An 18,899-nucleotide genomic window follows, 5' to 3' on the forward strand; every position below is an offset into this window, starting at 1 on the left:
CTTTGCTACCAAGTTGTCACCATTTTCACCGAGATGTTTTTTTTTTTTAGAGATTTTAACAGAATGTTTTACAGTTTAGGGGGTGATTAAATCCAAACAGACGACTCTGTTCTTACAAAACTAAAATCATTTAAAGGGACAATTAAATGTTTAAATAGTGTATCTTTATGGTCACACAATGTTAAAGAAACAAATTGTTCTAGAAATTACAGTTAAATCAATTAAATTTTCATATTTTTCAGTGTAGAGATAATCCAGACATTTTTTAATCTTTCCGACATTAAAAGCAACTCATGCAGTTTATCTATTTGTTTATTCATGTGTCAGTTTTTGTTATTTATTGTGGGAAAAGTTGCTGAAGTGGAGGAATGTCTGAGTGTAAAATAATGTGATTCCTGTTTGTTTTATGCACTAATCAGTCAATATGTAATATGAGTAAATAGAACACGGCTTTAAATGGTTTGTTCTGGTTATATAACATGCAAACACACGCAAATATGAACATATGAAGACGTCGGACGACACAGCAGCTCAGAGTCACACGGAAGATCACAAACTACAGACAAAGTAAGTGAATTTAAATTCGTCTAATCTTTTTCTTTCTTACACTGGCTGCTCTATTAAAAATTCAATATGGTTTGATTGTTTTATTGTATGTTTTGAAGTGATTCTAACTATTTTTACAAATGTTAATATATTCTTTTACAACATTTGACTGTGAAATTAAAATGTTTTACTAAAAAGTCAGGATATTTTACAGATATTTGCTGTTATTTGAAAGAAAAAAGGGCCTATTTAGGATTAAAAACTGTCAAATTATGTTGTTTGATCATGCAAACAGTATTTGGTAAAATCCAACAAAAATATCTACCATTTTTTAGTAGTTATATACATATTTTTTCCTTCCAAATATCTGGAAAATTGCCTTTTTGTTGCCTTTTGTAAAACTGTTTCAAAATGTGTTTATTCTTATGGTCAGATGTTGTAAAATAATGAACCGTTATCTATAAAAATACAAGAAAATATAATGATTTTGCCCGATTTTAAACAACAACATGCAAAGTGGTCCATTTTTCTGTGATTTTACCAGATATTATCTGTAATTTAACACAACAGTGAAAATCTGAAATACTAGTAAACTGTGAGTTTGGCTGTTAAAAATGTTCCTTAATTCCATTATTTTTCATATTGCAAAGCAGACTGTTATTAACATAAAACTCAAGTTTTAAACAGTCCAAATAGTGCAAAGCAGTAAAGATTGAATGGATGCATGTGTAGTGGATTAATATGCACATGAATGCAGTTTATATACAGTATTTATGGTACAGTTGACATCATTGTGATGATTTGTGCATGTTTAAAACAAAATACTGCATTTCATGTGTAAAATCTGTCATATTTGGAGCACATTAGATTTAATTCTCATGTGAGAAGATGAAAAATGTGGATATTTTTCTCCAAATGAGCCGGTGTCATTTCACTCTAACGCTTTTTTCGCGCATTATTTTTTTTTTTATTTTGAGCTGGTTTCCTGTTCTGACCGTCCAGCAGCAGGTGGGCTGTGAAGGTCCCTCAGGTCAGAGTCTGCAATGACAGTGAAAAGCTTCCTCACACCACTCCCCCTGGTGGTCAAAGTGGGTCACTGCAGTGTGAGGAGCAGCATCCTCTGGAGACCTGTTGGTTCTGTAGGTGGGTGAAGGTGGGAGGCTGGGATCTGCTGTTGGACCAGAACATCAAATCATTTCATAACGACCTGTGTGGTGACAGACTCTTTGTCAGTGGGATGAAAGCTGAAGACTTCAGACAGGTGGGATGATGGATGAGGTCCTGCTAAACCAGGCGTAGATCGATGCTAAAGTTTCCTCAGTCGTCCTCCTGTAGCTGCTTTAGCTTCCTGATGCTTCTCCTCATGTTGCCTCTAGCAGCTCTGGATGGATCCTGAAGGAGGTGTTATGGTCTTGGAGACTGGATTTAACTTCCTTTGTCATCCAGGGCTTCTGCTTGGACTCCAATCAGATGTGTTTGTGAACTTGTCAACACAGTTCTGTATGTAGAAGAGCTAAACCCACAGCTGATGTGTCTTCTCAAAGATGGCCCAGTTAGTCCTTTAAAGCAAGTGTGTAATGTAGTCACCATTTCCATGATTTAACCACTTGTTGGTTTGTGTTTCATTCTCTGTCCATCTGTTTCTCCATGACCCTCCTTTTGTCCACAGTCATGCCCTCCTTTAATACCTCCGTCCCCCTCCGTCCTTCCTCTGTGTCCTTCATCACCTTCCTCCTGCAGATCTGCCTCAGATCAAGAGTTGGTGTTTACAGCATCACCGCCTTCACCATCGCCAGCATCCTCATCCTCCTCCCTTTCTGCGTCTTCGTCCTCTACCTGGGCTATCAGCGATGGCGACGGCAGCATTCAGGTGTGAAGATGAGCCACTCGGACGTCTTCACCTACAACATGGTGGTCATAGAGCTGCTGAGCATCGTGGGCTCCATCCTCACCTCCTGTGGCGTCCTCGTTAACCAGCCTCACATGGTCACACTGGGTACCTGCCTGGTCTCCATGCGCAGCAGTGGACAGATCATGTTCCACATCCTGACCTGTGTGGAGCGCTACCTGGCTGTCCTTCACCCCGTCACCTACCTGAGCCTGAAGAAGACCAAGGCCCTGAGAATCAGAAACTTCACCATTGGTTGTGTTTGGTTCCACTGTGTGTCATCAACAGGTTACATGTTTCTAACAGATGACATTTTCATGTCCATAATAGGTTCTACTGTACCTCTTTCTTTGACTGTCATCTGTTTCTGCAACATTTCTATTCTCTGCGCTCTGATTCGTCCGGGGCCAGGGGAAAGGGGTGGAGACAGACAGAGGGTTGACCAATCAAAGCTGAGGGCGTTCCACACCATCCTGTCCATCCTGGCAGTGCTGTTGCTGAGGTTTGGGGGCTTTCTGGTCATCACTAGTCTGTTTGAGTCACTGGGGGACACTGAGCAATGTGGTTTGTGGTTTTCTGACCTGTGGTTCAGTCTGCCCAGCAGTCTGGTTCTACCGCTGCTGTTCCTGCACCGAGCAGGAAAACTGCCATGTGGGAAGAACAGCGGTAGTCCAGGAGCAGGACCACAGCAGACCAGCCCCTGATGTCAGGCAGAGGCAGGAATGACAGCAAACCATTTAAATTTAGAATAGTTCAAATCAGATATGTTTAGCCTGCGGGCTAAAACCGGCCTCCAGAGGGTCCAATCCGGCCTGACTTTGTAAAGTGTAAAATTACATTAAAGACATTAAATTTAAAATAATTTCTCAACCATGGCAAATTGTTCAGATAGTATAGGATCCTACAACTCCTGATCGTATGCTCTTATTTTACTGGTCCAGCCCACTTCAGATCAAACTGGGCTGAATGTGGAACCTGAACTAAAATGTGTTGGTTTAAATGGTGTGTTTAAGATGTAGAAATATATAATCACATAAGATAAATGTAGTGATGGTAAACAAGCAGAAGGTTTAAATGGTGATAAATGTGAACGGTCCATGTGTGAGTGTCTCCAGTTGATCAACATCTAAATGTTTCTGTGAAGCTTTCAGACTAAATGTGACCTGAAGAAACATGAGGAAAGTTACTGGAAGGGAAACATCCCCATGGCAAAGTGCAGGGAAGCTAATGCTGCTAACATTAGCTTCAAACACTATTGATTCATTCTGTACCCTTCTGTTTGTGTTTTTGGTTTTAAAAAGCTAAAAAAAAAAAAGATCAAGATTCATTCACAGTAAGAGTCTCACGCTGCAGATTCATGCAAAGCGTTTTATTTGCTGTTCAGGCCTGAATAACACCAGCTCATTTGAATACACTACACAGTTTGTTGACATTTCAAAGCAGCTTGACAAATGCTCATTTAATGGCAAATTTAAATCAGATGGGTTCAATCAAAACTGCCTGTCAGTTTAATGTGATGCTTCAGTGATGATTAATGACTGTTGTTAGACTTGTAAATGCTCCTTTAAACGCTGCTGAAGTCTGTTTAAATGGTGAAAGTAGAAATATTCCTCGTGTTTCCATCATTCTAACTGTATCCTACTGACAGAAGACATTTCTGAGTTCTCTCTCCTTCTTCATGGTTGTTCTGTTTCCGTAGAGGACTTTATATGCAGTGAAACATGAGCCTCAGTGAGAAAAAACGAGGCAGAAACTGCTGCTTGGAGCTCAGCAGGTTGACTGGAGGTCAGTGCTAACAGCAAGCAGAAGCAATGTGCAGATGAATTGCTGTCACCAGAAACAGAGACTCAGTAAAATGTAGTAAATGAGCTGAGACTGAATGCAGAAATGTAAAATTCAAGATATTGAATGAAGCCAGCTTTTTAAATGAGAAGACTTCTTTCTTTTCTCAGTCAGCTTTAGTTGAACATTTGTGGATCTTTAGTCTTTTCTGAAATTAAACCAGATGTTTGAGGATGTCACGTTCAGCCCCACAACATTCTGATGAGTATTTAATGTTTTTATTATCTTAAATCCGTAAAATAATAACAGCAGATGTGATACTGTCAGAACATATCATTTCTGCAACTTAACATCCTCTAAATGAAGACAGGTTCTGGGTGAATGAGGTCATTTTGCATCTCAAACTGGGTTTATTAATGAATGGGAAGTAACTGACAAATAAAACTGACTTGACTTGACTTGAATTGAAATAAGAGCAGCAGCAAACAGGCCCCACCCTTCAAGAGTTGTTGTTTGAAACCCTGCTTACTCAGAGAATCACACTATATCTGAACAGAAAGGCTTTGCTGCAGGATGAGGACTTAATGCACAACACAGAATTATGTCTAATTATCTACAGTGAAGTGTAGATTTAATCAGATTTAGAGAAAATGTGCAGAAATAATGAAAATTATAGGATGAAAATAAAACCTAAGGGTTTAATCAGTGCTGCTTCTTTTACATTCTGCTGCCACTAAGCAGTAAATCAGAAGCACAAGATCCTGCTTCTAATATATATCACAGTGGTGGCTATGAGGACAGCTACAGAATAAAGAAAGTGAAGACAGCAGGCCTCCATTCCTCAGTGAGCACTAGTTTATTTTCTGCTATGTCATAATATAAAAATAATAATGTATTAATATGTAGTCTTCTCCTCATCTATTTTATTCAGCAGCTCTCTGACCTTCCTCTCTGAGTGTTGTCTAACACAAGTACCTCCCATCACACATGGAAACAACAAAGAAGCAAAGAGCAGAGAGCAGGTTAGACAGGTCCTGAACAAGATAGATGGGATAAACAAAGAAAACAGAGGAGAACACTGCACTGCTGATATGTTTGCTGTCTGCGTCTTCTGTCCGTCTCAACCCACCGGACAGCAGAAAAGACTATTATCTGTCACAGGTTTAAGGGTGGTAGCAAATGGGTTGCTACTGTGCGTTTGGTAGCAGCTGCAGCAGCTGGTGGGTTGGTCGGTAGGATGGTGAGGAAGTTTTCATGTGTAGGTGCAGTTACAAGGTTAAACAGTCCATAAGAGTAAATCTATAAAACAGTCCATTGAGAGCAGCAGCAGTGAGGAAAGCAACCATTATTGCTGTAGACACGAAGCAGAGAGCAAGGAGGAAGGAGAACCCTGACATGAACATGATGTTTTACTGTGACTTCAGCTGGAAAACATCTAAACTATGCAGAGTTTGGAAACACAACAGCAGCATCCATCTGATGGAGATGCAGCATGATGTCATGTTGTCACCTGGTTCACTTTATCCAATCAAATGTCTTCAGATTTCAGCCAATCAGAGCCTGTTATGTCTCCACCTGTTGGTTTGTTCCTGATGATTGATTTTAAAGGTTGAATGTTGTAACTTGTGATCATGCTAAAGTCTGGATGGTCTCTATGACCAGCTCACTGTTCTGCTGTCTGATCTTACAGCTGGTCTTCAATATTCTCTGAGTATTTTCCTCCTTATATTCAGCTGCTTTTCTCAATGATCTTAAACTTTTAATCATACTTTTGCATTTTTATGATTACACTTTTTCTTTGTGTGTTTGAACAGTATTGTTCAATGGCAAATATAAATCAAAGGTGCCTTTCAGTTGAATGTGACACTTCAGTGATGATTAATAACTGTTGATGTCAGACTTTTAAATGTTTCACTTCCTGTGAACTCTGCTGAAGTTTCTTCTCATGATGAAAACAGAACTATCATTCCTCCAAATATATGCTGATGGTAAAAATAAAACTGTCTACTCTTTACTTGGGGCTGTTTTGTTGTTATTTCCCTGAATTGTGGTAAAGGTTTGTTGTGTTTGCTCCCCTCATGTGATGATCAGTAGTCTGTCTCTCGTGGAGTTTCATGGTAAACTCTGGTCAGTCAGACACAGAGTGAAGCAGATGAACTTATTTCTCAGATCATCCATTGACTCAGTTCTTCATCATTTTACCTTTTCTGTGTTGAGATGATCCTGTGTGGGGGTTTTCTATGTTCAGGGTTGTTGCAGCTCTTTTGTAGATCAGTTCACCTCACAGAAGATGGTTGGACATGAAGCAGTTCAGAAGAATGAAATCTGTCAGTTTAAATTATGAAATATTCAGATACTTGGTTGTAAAAGTTTTTAATCTCACTCAGTCTGACCTCCGTACATTAAAAATTTCACAGAAAAGTGGGCAGGGCACTCATTCAGACATGGAGTCACCAGTGTTTAATATTATGGGATGTATCATAGTTTGAACAGTAAAACTGCAGCAGTTGAATTAAAATTGACTGAAATTTCCGGACATTTTTTTGTAATAAAGTTGAGTTGAGGTTCAGTGGTGAGTTAATAATAAAATCTAATGCTGACATCTAGTGGACACTTTTAATCACTACAAGTTTACACAAATTACAAACGGTCAAAAATGTGAATCAACAACACACAGTGACGATTTAAAGTGTGTTTGATCAGATCTCAGTTTACAGCAGAAATGTTTCTGAGCCTCATCACTTCATCAGAGTGAAATCTGGACCCTCCTCTGTGGACTTCAAGGACCTGGAACTCTGAAAATGTTCATATTAAATACCTTTACTGTAGATAAAGAACCAGCTGATTCTGAGGTCAGAGTGGAGGACTGACTGATTTTAATAGAAAGACCCTTGAAGGTTCCAAAAACTAGTTCAGTTCTTCAAACTTCAGCTGTCTATAAAAAACGTCTTCATTTCTTTCACGGCCTCTAAATCTTAGAAATGAGATCATGCCTAGTTGAAACGCTTCATCTTCATTTACATAAATCTTCCAGCAATGTGTTTTGTCATCAAAGAAGGAAAGAATTGCTGTCATGGTTAACTAGAGAAATATCAAGGTGGTCAACTATATTCATGGATGTAAAACAGGTAAACCAAACTAACCAGAGGAGTGAGTAGGGAAGGTGAGCAGGCAAACAGACTCCAGGTGAAATGAACAATGGAAAGTAAAGCCAAAAAAACTGAACACGAGGAATCTGTGTTTGGGTTCTCTAGTTAACGCTGGCAGTAATTCATGAATTTCTAATGTTTTTTTAAGGATCCCAGCCTTGATTTGCTGCAGACTCTGCTGCTCCTCTGCCTGTCTTCATGAGCTGCTGTAAGTCGAGGACTTCCCTGCAGTCTTTTGTTTCAACCCAGTAATCTTTCGTTTGTGTCTTGGTTTCTTATATTTAGAGTCAACCCTGTGTATGCTGTGAGTTCATGTTCAGCCACTTTAATTACCTGCTCCTCATTTAGTTTCTCTTGCTTCATTCCTTCCTCTCACCTACTTACCTGAGTTACCTTGTGTCCTCATGTCTGCACCCTTATTTCAGCTCATATTCTTGAAAATACTGTTGCATCAAACCTCTGGTCTCATCGCCCTCAAGATTAGTGTCTGCGCTTGGGTCCAAACCTGAACTGTGACGTTCAATCAGATCATAATTTTTACTGCTGCAGCTATGGTACATCTGATGTTGAACCTGCCGGTTTTATGTCTGAATCTGCTCACGTTTCTGTGAAAGTCTTAATCTAACGGAGTTGGACTGAGTTAGATTTGACTTTGAACACACCACTGAACAGTCCTCAGCAGCAGTATGTTAAGTTCAAATGGCTAATCAGCCAATCACATGGTCACAACTCAATGCATTTAAGCATGTAGACGTGTTCAAAACAACTTGCAGAAGTTAGGCCCCTTAGTACCGATTGAGCCTCAATAAACTCCACAGTCCACCTGGATATTGTTGCTAACCATATCCATCTCTTTATGACCACAGTGGACCATCTTCTGTTTCTACTTCCAGCAGGATAATGCTCCATGTCACAAAGCTCAGATCATATCAAACTGGTTTCCTGAACATGACAATGAGTTCATTGCACTCCAACGGCCTCCATGGTCACCAGATCTCCATCCAGTAGAACCTTTGGGATGTGGTGGAACGTGAGATTGGCACCATATCCAAATTTGGATCAAATGTGTGACGCTAACATGTCAATATCGGCCAAAATCTCTGAGAAATGTTTCCAATACCTTGTTGAAACTATGCCACCAAGAATTAAGGCAGTTCTGAAGGCAAAAAGGAGGTCCATCCTTTCACTAGTTTTACTATTTTTTAAGTTTTATTTCAGTTATTCTGAATGTAAAATGTATCACCAATAATGAATAGTTAGTGTAAAGCATCATTAAACCTCAGCCACAGGTGAGTTTAAAATAACACAACCGTGAACACAGAAACACTCAGACAGCAAATGATTGATGTGGATACACAAAGTCTGTCTGCACACCATTTGAACTGTGTGTGTGTGTTTGTCACTGTCATGTTTTTTATGCAAATGGAATATATCTGAATTGAACTTAGAGAGAGGTGGAGTGTTGCTGTCATACACAGTCAGTACAGTATATTTGAATAAAACACTCAGAGTCCACCGAGGAGAGATACAGAGGGAGGAAGCTCAGAAACAAACACTCACAAGGTTGGTGTTCTTTTCATTTTTTAATATTATGATTTAAATGATCAGGTGTATTAAGAAATGAAATGCAAAGATAAAACTTTTTATCCTGTGTTTGACGAATAAATGACTATTCATTAAAAAAAATGACAGTTTTGCGATCATTTGTGACAATGTAGAGCTCAAGGAAAACACATTGAAGGTTTTCCTTTCAAATTGCTTTTCAACATTGAACGACGGTCGCCTTGTTTTTTTTTACAAGAATTTACAAAAAAAAACATCTTTCGTGGCAAAGTGCTTCTGCAATGTAATGTCAAATCAGTTAAGTAAAATATAATGTGTAATCAATTAAAAATATTGAGTGTAAAATGAGTGATTACATAAGTATTACCCCTTTAACACAGTATTTAGTAGATCCTTTGGCTGAAGTTACAGCGTTGATCCTGTGTGGAAAGGCCTCAGTCAGCCTTGCACGTCTAAATTATGCAATCTTATCCCATTCTTCTGAGCAAAACTGCCAAAGCTTTGTCACATTACACAGGGATCATGAGTGAACATCCCTTTACAAGTCCTGCAATGAATTCTCAGTTGGGTTGAAGTCTGGGCTCTGACTCAGCCACTCCAGAACAGTCAACTCATCTTTAAAGCATTTCTGAGTAGTTTTGGCTTTATCTGCTCGAAAACAAGTCTTCTGCCAAATTGCCGTTCTCTTGCAGACTGCATCAGGTTGCCCTCCAAGATTTTCCTTTACTTTGCTGCTTTCTTTTCATCCTCGACCTTTTTAGGACTTCCAGGGCTTGCTGCTAAGAAGCATCCCCACACTGTGAAAGTGCCACCACCATGCTTCACTAAGGGGATGGTGTTTGTGATCATGTTCAGTGCTTCATTTTTGTGAAACATAGCATCTACTTTTGTGGCCAAATTTTGGTCTCATGAGAGTACAGAACCTTCTGTCTTTTTTCCCCTCCAGATGTCCGTGAACTCTTCATCATCCTCCAATGCCTCACTTCTTCATCCAAACCTCTCCTCCAACAACTACAACATCCCTTTAGTTGTATATTGTCTCACGACCAGACAAGGCTCCGACATCTTCATCTCGTTCTCCATCACCTACATCCTCCTCCTCCTCCCTCTCTGCATCTTCATCATCTACCATGGTCTCCAACAATGGAGACTAAATGGCTCCACCTCCTCAGCAGCAACCATGAGTCACTCTGACAGCTTCACCTACAACATGGTCACCATGGGGATGATTGGAGTCTTTGGGTCTGTCCTCTGCTGTTGTGGTGTCTACAGTGATCAGACAAATGTAATAATTGTGGGGACTTGTCTTTTTTCTTTCACCTGGTTTGGACAGATGTTCTTCCACGTCCTGACCTGTGTGGAGCGCTACCTGGCTGTGGTTCATCCCATCACCTACCTGAGCCTGAGAAAAGAGAGAGGGATCAGAATCAGGAACATCAGCATCGCCTGTGTCTGGCTGATTTCTGTCGTAGAGACGGGTCTGTTGATGATCAATGACATCTACAGTAGTACAGCTTTCTGTACCTTAGTATTATCTTTAATAGTGATCTCCTTCTGCAGCGTTTCTGTTCTCTGTGTTCTGATTGGTCCAGGTCCAGGGGAACAGGGTGGGGGCAGGAAGAGGGTTGACCAATCAAAGCAGAGGGCGTTCTACACCATTATGGTCATACTGGGAGTGCTGGTGGTGAGGTTTACATGGAATCTGGCTTGGGCCGTAGTCCATTTGTTGGGAAGAGGTACTGAGTGTGAAACAATGATGTATGGTATCTGGTTTAACGTGCCCGCTGCTCTGGTGTTACCGCTGCTGTTTCTACACAGAGTGGGAAAAATGGCGTGCTGTTCTTTCTGTTCACTTCGTTAAATACAGCAGTCACTGTCAGTCTTGGTGATGCAGGAAGCTGTGTGAAACAATTTCTGTTTGTGGCATGGCCTTTTAACCTATTGCAAGCAGTTATGATTGACTACAGCTGATGACTTCTCTGAGATAATTCAAATCTGGCCTACTTATGATACACTCATTAGACTCATCAGCAAATGCTGCAATGGAAAAGTCTGAGGAGCTCAACACAGAGAGACAATAACCACAAGAACAGCAAACCTACCATCAAGCATGGTGGTGGCAGTATCATGCTCTGGTGTCAGTGGAACTGGTGCTTTACACAAAGTGAATAGAATAATAATAATAAAATTAATAATCAGCCAGATGGGTGGATCTTGGACTCAGTCGGGTCTTCCAACAAGACAATGACCTCAAACACATCTCAAAGGTGGTAATGAAATGGTTAAATCAGGGCTGAATTCAGAATTGAGCTTCAGGTCATGAACTGATGGTAGCTATTCTTCAGCAGGATTTTCTGATAGAGAGCAGAACACATGGCTCCATCAATTATGACATCACACTACCACCCCCCTGTTTCACTGTTGGGATGATGGAACGTAGCATTAGCTTCATACCAGATGTAACGGTACCCATACCTTCCATGTCTTTGAGTCATCAGTCCACAGAATGTTCTTCCAAATGTTGTAGGGCTCATCTAGATCTTTTTTTGTGTGTTCTTTTTGCTCAGTAGTGGTTTGATACTTGCAATTCTCACATGATGCCATTTTCTCCCAGTGTCTTCCTTATTATGGGATCATGTAGACGGACCTAAACTGATACCAGTGAGGTCTGCAGATCTTTTGATGTCCATCAGGTTCTTTTGTGACCTCCTGGATTAGAAATCAATGTGCTCTTGGAGAAACGTTAGTTCTTTGTCCGTTTGTGGATAATGTCTCTCACTGTGGTTCTCTGGAGTCCCAGAGTCTTAGGAATGGCTTTGTGTCCCTCCACATGAATGTTACTTTGTTTCTCGTCTGTTCTTGAATCTCTTTAGAACGTGGCATCTTGTGCTGCTTTTTGAGACTTTTAGGTACTTCACAGGTTCTATTTAGTGATGTTTAGGTTCAACAAGCCAGACTAAGCCTATGTTAGTGTGGCTGGTGAAATGAATCTGGTCATTTGGTTGGTGGTAAGATGGGCTGAACAGCATATTTGGTTTGATACTCAAATCATATAAAAACTGCATTTTTTGCTTTTTTGGGTTATCTTTGTCTTACATTAAAATTAGTTTGCTCTAAAAGCGTTTAAGTGTGACAAATAGAAGATTTCTGTACTTTAGAACAGCATGTCCATGACCTTTAAAAGTGTATGTGAAGCTTTGTCCATGACTGTACCTGCAGCATCTTACAGTGGCAGTAATGATGTGTTTCTTTAAATTGTTTGAAGTTTGTTTGAAGTTTATTAATGGAATGCCCCTTGAGATGTAGAATCTCGTTTTCGAGGGGATCCATAAACACATACATATATAAACACAATTTACAATGACATACATAAGTGCACACATTTACACATAAACACACATACCCACACACATACACACACAGGACAGACATGCTCCTTTGTTCCCTCACCCCCAAATTAAGGTGTGAGGCACAGTAACAGTTACTGCATGGGCAAAGAATCACATGTAATATTCTGTGTTCTTCTATACATTCTGGCCAACCTGGATTTAAACTTTTTGGGTTTACGTCTGATTGATTCACTTTTTACTATCGTTTAATTTTCTTTTCTAAAATTTGCCTCATCTCGCCTCACTGCATATGTCTGATAGCATTTCTTGAGTTTTATTGATATTATCACATGATATTGTTTTATATCGTATTGTTTTATTGCTTTTTATTCCGTTTGTTCTGTGAAGTACGTTGTGTTGTATTTTACTTGTGTGACAAGAGCTACTGAAATAAAGTCTGACTGACTGATTTCCACTGATATCTGCCTGAAGATTACATCCTGATCATGTCAACTAGAAGCTCTTTACATCAAAAGTGAACATATTTGTGACCAAAAAGGAAAACCTGTAATTTTCAAACTGAACTTACTACTCCTGTGGTTTCCAATCAGCCTCACTGCTTCAATACGGTTATTAATGACTGGTTGATAAAGTGACTCCCAGTTTGCAGAACTTTGGCAGGACAGAAATATTCCATCATGATAATGATCCACAGCACACGGCTAAAACCTTTTCAAAAGAAGAAAAAAAGCGGAAACAATGATCTAGTATATTAAATCCTTACTGGTTTCTCTGACAGACAGCCCATTATTTCCAGAAATAACACACACTTTACACACTCCACACCTGAAGCTGGAGAAGCTCCCAAAGTCAAAAGTTCTTCTACAGTCCATGAGCCTGACATCAGTCAAACCCATGTTTTTTTCCCACTTTATCACAGATCTACTCCTCGATCATTTTTTGAAAGGGACCCTGAAAAGTGACCTCTGTTTCCTTTGTCTTCTCTCTTCCAACCTCACCTGTCTTGACTTATGTTCTACAGTAGAAAAACCCAGCAGCACAACCACACAGCCTTCTCAAAGAAATATATTCTATTACAATGAAAACAAGAAATAATCCAGCAGCCAACAAGAAAACCCAATGAGGAAAACAACCAGCAACCAACCAGCAGTACCACAACTCAGAAAGTTAAAAATTCTAATTCTACTGCAAAATCAACAATATCCACTGATTAGTCAGAACATTTTGACCGCCTGGCTGACACCGTGTTGGTTCTGCTGTGGACTGTTCTGTTTAATAAGGCTCAAGCTGAGAAATAAAAGCTTCAATCAGACTAGATCTGTCTTTGAGTCATTATCTTGCAAGAAAGAGAAGGTCAAACACACCTTCTGTTGACTCATATCCATCCATCTAAACACAGCTAAATCCATTCGTTACCTCACAATAATAAAACTGTCAACACCTTGGAAAAAATTAATCCTCAGATGAAAATCAGTGGAAATTCCTGCTGCTGCTTTGACTTGTGTGCTTGTCTTCTATGGAATCATGTAATGTGACGGGAATAAAACCATTCAAAGTGTGTTTCACAGTAGTTTAATCAGGATTATTCAGTGAAACAGAAGCAAATCTCCATCAGGTAAATGGTTTGTTCCAAAGAGAAGTGGTCTTAAGTAGGGAGTGGCTACAGCTCCACAATCAGTCACATTCCCCACACGCTATAAAACAACAAGAACACACAGGAAGCTAGACAACAAAGCACTCCATAGAGTTAGAATCATAAATTTACCTCAAAACTGTTGACATTAAAGGTTAAAGTAGGATACAGAGAATGTTTAAACCCACCAAGAGCCAAACTGCATCCACTGATATATAAACCTGTGAAATGTGTCAGGTTCTATTTGTAGATGAACCTGCAGCAGCTGAAACTGACACAAACAAAAGTACAAAGACAATATTCAAACTCAAATGATGGTTCAGACTGTATTTTATGTGTACAGATGTGTGTGTGGAGCAGAGAGCTGAAGGTGAACAAACCAATCAGACTGAACTCTGCAGCTTCGTCCACGTTTTAAGTCTTGTTTAACTTTGTTTTGTCTTTACAGATCATGTGGTTCAGCCTCAGAATCATTTCATTTTCTTCAGTCGGATCATAACTTTGTATAATCTGGAACAATTATGAAACTACAAAGATGAAAAAAATGAGTGTGAATGTATTTTATATGTACAGATATAAAGTCATGAACAAAAGTTTACATCACAGCAGTACTGAGTTTGCAGTGACTCTGTAACTAAATTTTCTGTGAAGGAATCATTGAAACACATGAATCTCTGTCACAAAAGAAAATCAATCATGCATTTGCTTCTTTCATCAATTTATTGAAGGTGTTTGGGAAAATAGAGTCATCAGTTTTGTTGATATAGAAAGCAGTGTAAATTAAGTTTTCTTTGTGACGTCTGAGCTTCTTGTGTGTGATTCCAGTTGATTCCAGCAGCTGATTTCTGAGCCAATTTAAACAGGGTCTATTTGATCCACTCAGATTCAGACACAAACATCAATGCTGTAGAAAAAGTCAGAGTTGTCAGAGTCATTGGGAACTCAAGACCGCTGTGAGGTTTATGATTTGTTTTTGTTTTTTTACAAGTATATGGTGAAAAATCAGCTCCCCCCCAAAAAACACCTTTTGCCATAACAAATTTATGACGCTCCAATGCTTGTTTTGCACTTTTTGAAGGATTGGACACCATGTTAATGTGTCACTGCTCTCACTATGACCTGTGAGGGAATCCCTCAGGAAAGTCTGCATGAAATCCCTGAAACACTAAATCATTCCAGGTCAGACAGCTCTAAACCCTCACACATATTTAGAATTTCTCTGATTTACTTCAGACATGACACAGCATCATCAAGGCAAAAGAGCAACTACATACACAATTCAAACAACACAACCAATACAAAATCTAAAATAATGTCACAAAACGAGCAGGATGAAGTTTAACTTAAGAACTCCTGCCTGCTACATGTATTTACATCCTGTACCTCACTGTTTCCTGTTTACATCAAACCTTTTAAGCAATCTCTTTTTGCATTCTTTCTAATTGTTTTATAGTTGTCTTATCCATTCACTTACCTCACATATGGAAAACATCTACTCTTCAAACAGCTTTTTAAATTGAAAATTTAAGAAATACGGTGTAATTTTTGAATTCAGAATATGTCTTGTCCTTCATAGTAATGACAGTTTTGAAGATGAAGATGAAGATGCTTTGCTTATGTCCTAAACAATACATGTAGAACGGAAGGACTCTGATGGAGGAAAGGCTTGGATGAAGAAGGGAGTCATTGGAGGATGAGGAGGAGTTCACTGACATCTGGAAGACAAAAAGACATGATCACATGAATTAACTCATGCTGCATGTTTGTCCTCATCTGTTCATGTCGCTGAGCGGTCGGCTTGTAGAGCAGTTTTAAGTGTTGTTCCTGTTATTCACGTCTTTGTCAAGTCAGAGTAGTCAAAAACTCCGTAAACAGCTGAACCGTTCTTTAGTTGTGGAAACACTCCACAGTCGTCCCCATCCCCAAGAAGAGTACAATCAAAGCACTGACTGACCTCAGACCTGTGGCTCTCATGATGAAGGCAATGGAGAGAATAGTGAAACAACACATCATCACAGTAACTAACTCACAGATTGACCCACTCCAATTTGCATATCGTTCGAGCAGAGGTGTTGATGATGCCAAGCATTCATTCTGGACACTTTACACCGTCACCTGCCTCACCGCCAGAATAAATGGACTGACTGTTCTGTCAGTCCATTAAGGTGAAGAGTAGACTTAAAGATTTATGTACCCACATCAACCAGTCATTAACTATGAGTGTTATTTCAGTCATATCTGTGACTGTGGTTTGGTGAAATTTGGTGCTTTACAGTAACTATCACACTATTAATAATAGCAGATTTAAAATAAGGACAATCAAAGTTGTTATGTTGCTTTCAGTAACCATAGCAACAGGAATGCAGTTACCGTCTCCGTTTCAGTTGTTTTTCAGCTCGTTAACAAAATCAGAGGCTTCATCATCTCATTATTTTTTCTTTGTTCATGAGAATCTCGATATCGATTCGGAGACGATTTTGCTCCCAGACTTTTCTACTTTATTCTTCTATTTATTACAGCCGTGGCTAACATAGCCTATAGCGCCACCTACTGACAACATCACACAGTCTGGTTTGTTTACTTTTAAGCAGTTTAAAAATGAATATAGGAGCTTCCCATTGGATAATTACTGCAGTGATGACAAGAACGTCTTCAACCCTAGTTGATGCAGTGAGGAGCTGCTTATTTCTTAAATGTTGGAAGACACATCCTGTGGTCATGGAAAGGATGTTAATCTGTCTCAGAAGGGTCAAATTATTGGCCTGCATCAACAAAGAAAACAACTGAGAAGATTTCTGAAGCTACTAAAATCCGGATAAGAACCATCCAAGGTATCATTAGAACCTGAAGGATGGAGGAGAACCTTCATCTTCAGGAACAAACTCTTAGATGATCGTAGGAAACCACCAGTAGAACTCACGGCTGTTTAATAGTGAAAATCAAAACAACTCCATGGATTGAGATTAAACAGCTGTAGCTCTAAAAACCACTGAACAGTGAGGATGATCAGGAAAAAAGGCTTCAGTTTGCTGAAAATCGGTTTAAATGAATGAAGCTTTAAGTTTCACACCTCTAATGTGCAGCTGTCGGTTAATAAACAATAAAGTAAGGTGCTGCATTGATGGTAAAATAAATATATTAATGCATGTTGAACAGTTTTCTACCAGTATTTCTCTCTAGATCATTTGCAGTAGCAGCGATTTTGGTCGTCATTAATTCTTACATCACTTTTGGTCATTTAGAACAACCTGCTGACTGAGGTAGATTCATGATGAGCAGAAGAAGAGCCACATGATGAGTTAAACACCGACTTTTGAGAGAGTTTGAAGCAGAAACTCTGAGTTAACAAAGAAAGCTCATAACCACCTGATACCTGTTAACTCTGACTGGGGTTTGAGTTTTCCTTGAGCCGACTGACACACACACAAAAAAAAATCTGTTTAGTTTAAACAATTACAAACAAACTGGACATTTAAAGCTGCTGATGAGGCACAGTCAGAACATTCTCCATCAGTGTGAGGACAGGTCTGACTATGAGAGGCTGTGATTATACAGTATAAGCTCCTCTTAATTAGTTTATCTGCATTAATGACTGTTTTTTCTGATCTGTCTAAAACCGTTTAGTCATTGTTGTCGTCTGTAAATGACTTAACCTGATAAATGATTATTTACATGACAGTCGGACATCATAACTAAACCACACGTCTTCTTTTCTCAGTCATCATTTATCTGCAGGCTCATATTTGAATGAAACAAGAAGAACAGCCGCTCTGGACTCAATCACTTTATCTGATTTGAATACACACCTGTCTCTGATGATGTAAAAGTCATTTGAATTCTGCAAAATGCTCATCTTCATGAACACATCATTAACCGCTGACGTATTGTTGAACGAGGCTCTGACCTCCCTGGAAAAGGAGAGAACCAGGAGAACATTTACCTACAGAAATGAACCGTATCAAATAATGATCAAGACAAGATACAGACTAAAGATGCAAAAAATCCCCAAATGAACTGAAAAAGCACATCCCTCCTCCCTCCTGTTACACAAACTGATGTTGTAAAGTTGTGTAAATGTGGATCAGATGTCAGTTTCCAACAGTGTGTGACTCTGTAACGCAGCAGGAGGAAGGTCAGAAAGAAACACTGCTGACAAGGTGGGTGTCCTTTAAATCTGTCATCATGTTTACTTCATGTTGTTTGGAGCTGAAATAAACTATCTAATTATTAATTAATGTGAGGAGATAATAGAAGGACCTGTGGCTGACAGAAGCTGAATAATCTTTGAAACATTAGTTATTTTTTTCCATCATTAAATCATTTTTATATCGTCATGATTGGAATGTTTTCTTTTTTAATAGCAGAGGTTCAGTCCTTCCTCCAGATCAGACGTGTAATAACTTGTGTGTAAAGAGTGTCAGTATTTTAGCAGAAAGAAAATAAAGTGGTGGCATGTAGCCTGATTTTTCAGAAAAATGGTTTGCGTAATGTGCAAATGGTGGAAACTAAACTTTTGCTTTAGTCCATGTTATTGTTGGAAGAAGGATTTAGATCGGTTGACTGATGGGTTTACTGAACTAAAAGTAACAGTGTAAAAATACTCAAAAGAGGTACTCCTACATGCAAAATCCTACAAGAGCACAAATACAACCATACTAGAATTAAAATATATTCAGATACCTGAAGTTAAAGTATTCATTTTTCAAACTGTCCTCTTCAAAATAATACAGATTACTTGATTAGAATTATTGCTGCAACCAATTTCAATTACTTTATACCATTTTGTACTTTAGTCCAGTACTTAAGTAATTTAGTTATGTCCAACCACTGGTGAAAAAGACGATGTCGTTCCTGGGTTCAGGACCAACAGACTGAGCTCCAGACTCAGCAGGTCTGTCTCATCTCCATCTCCTACCAATGAAGCAGACCTGCTCCACCTGAACAAGGAGCTGAGCAGCATTGTGTTGAATGAACTGCAGGAGCTCTGA

Source organism: Acanthochromis polyacanthus, chromosome 23, assembly GCF_021347895.1.
Source record: "Acanthochromis polyacanthus isolate Apoly-LR-REF ecotype Palm Island chromosome 23, KAUST_Apoly_ChrSc, whole genome shotgun sequence".
Lineage (NCBI taxonomy): Eukaryota > Metazoa > Chordata > Actinopteri > Pomacentridae > Acanthochromis > Acanthochromis polyacanthus.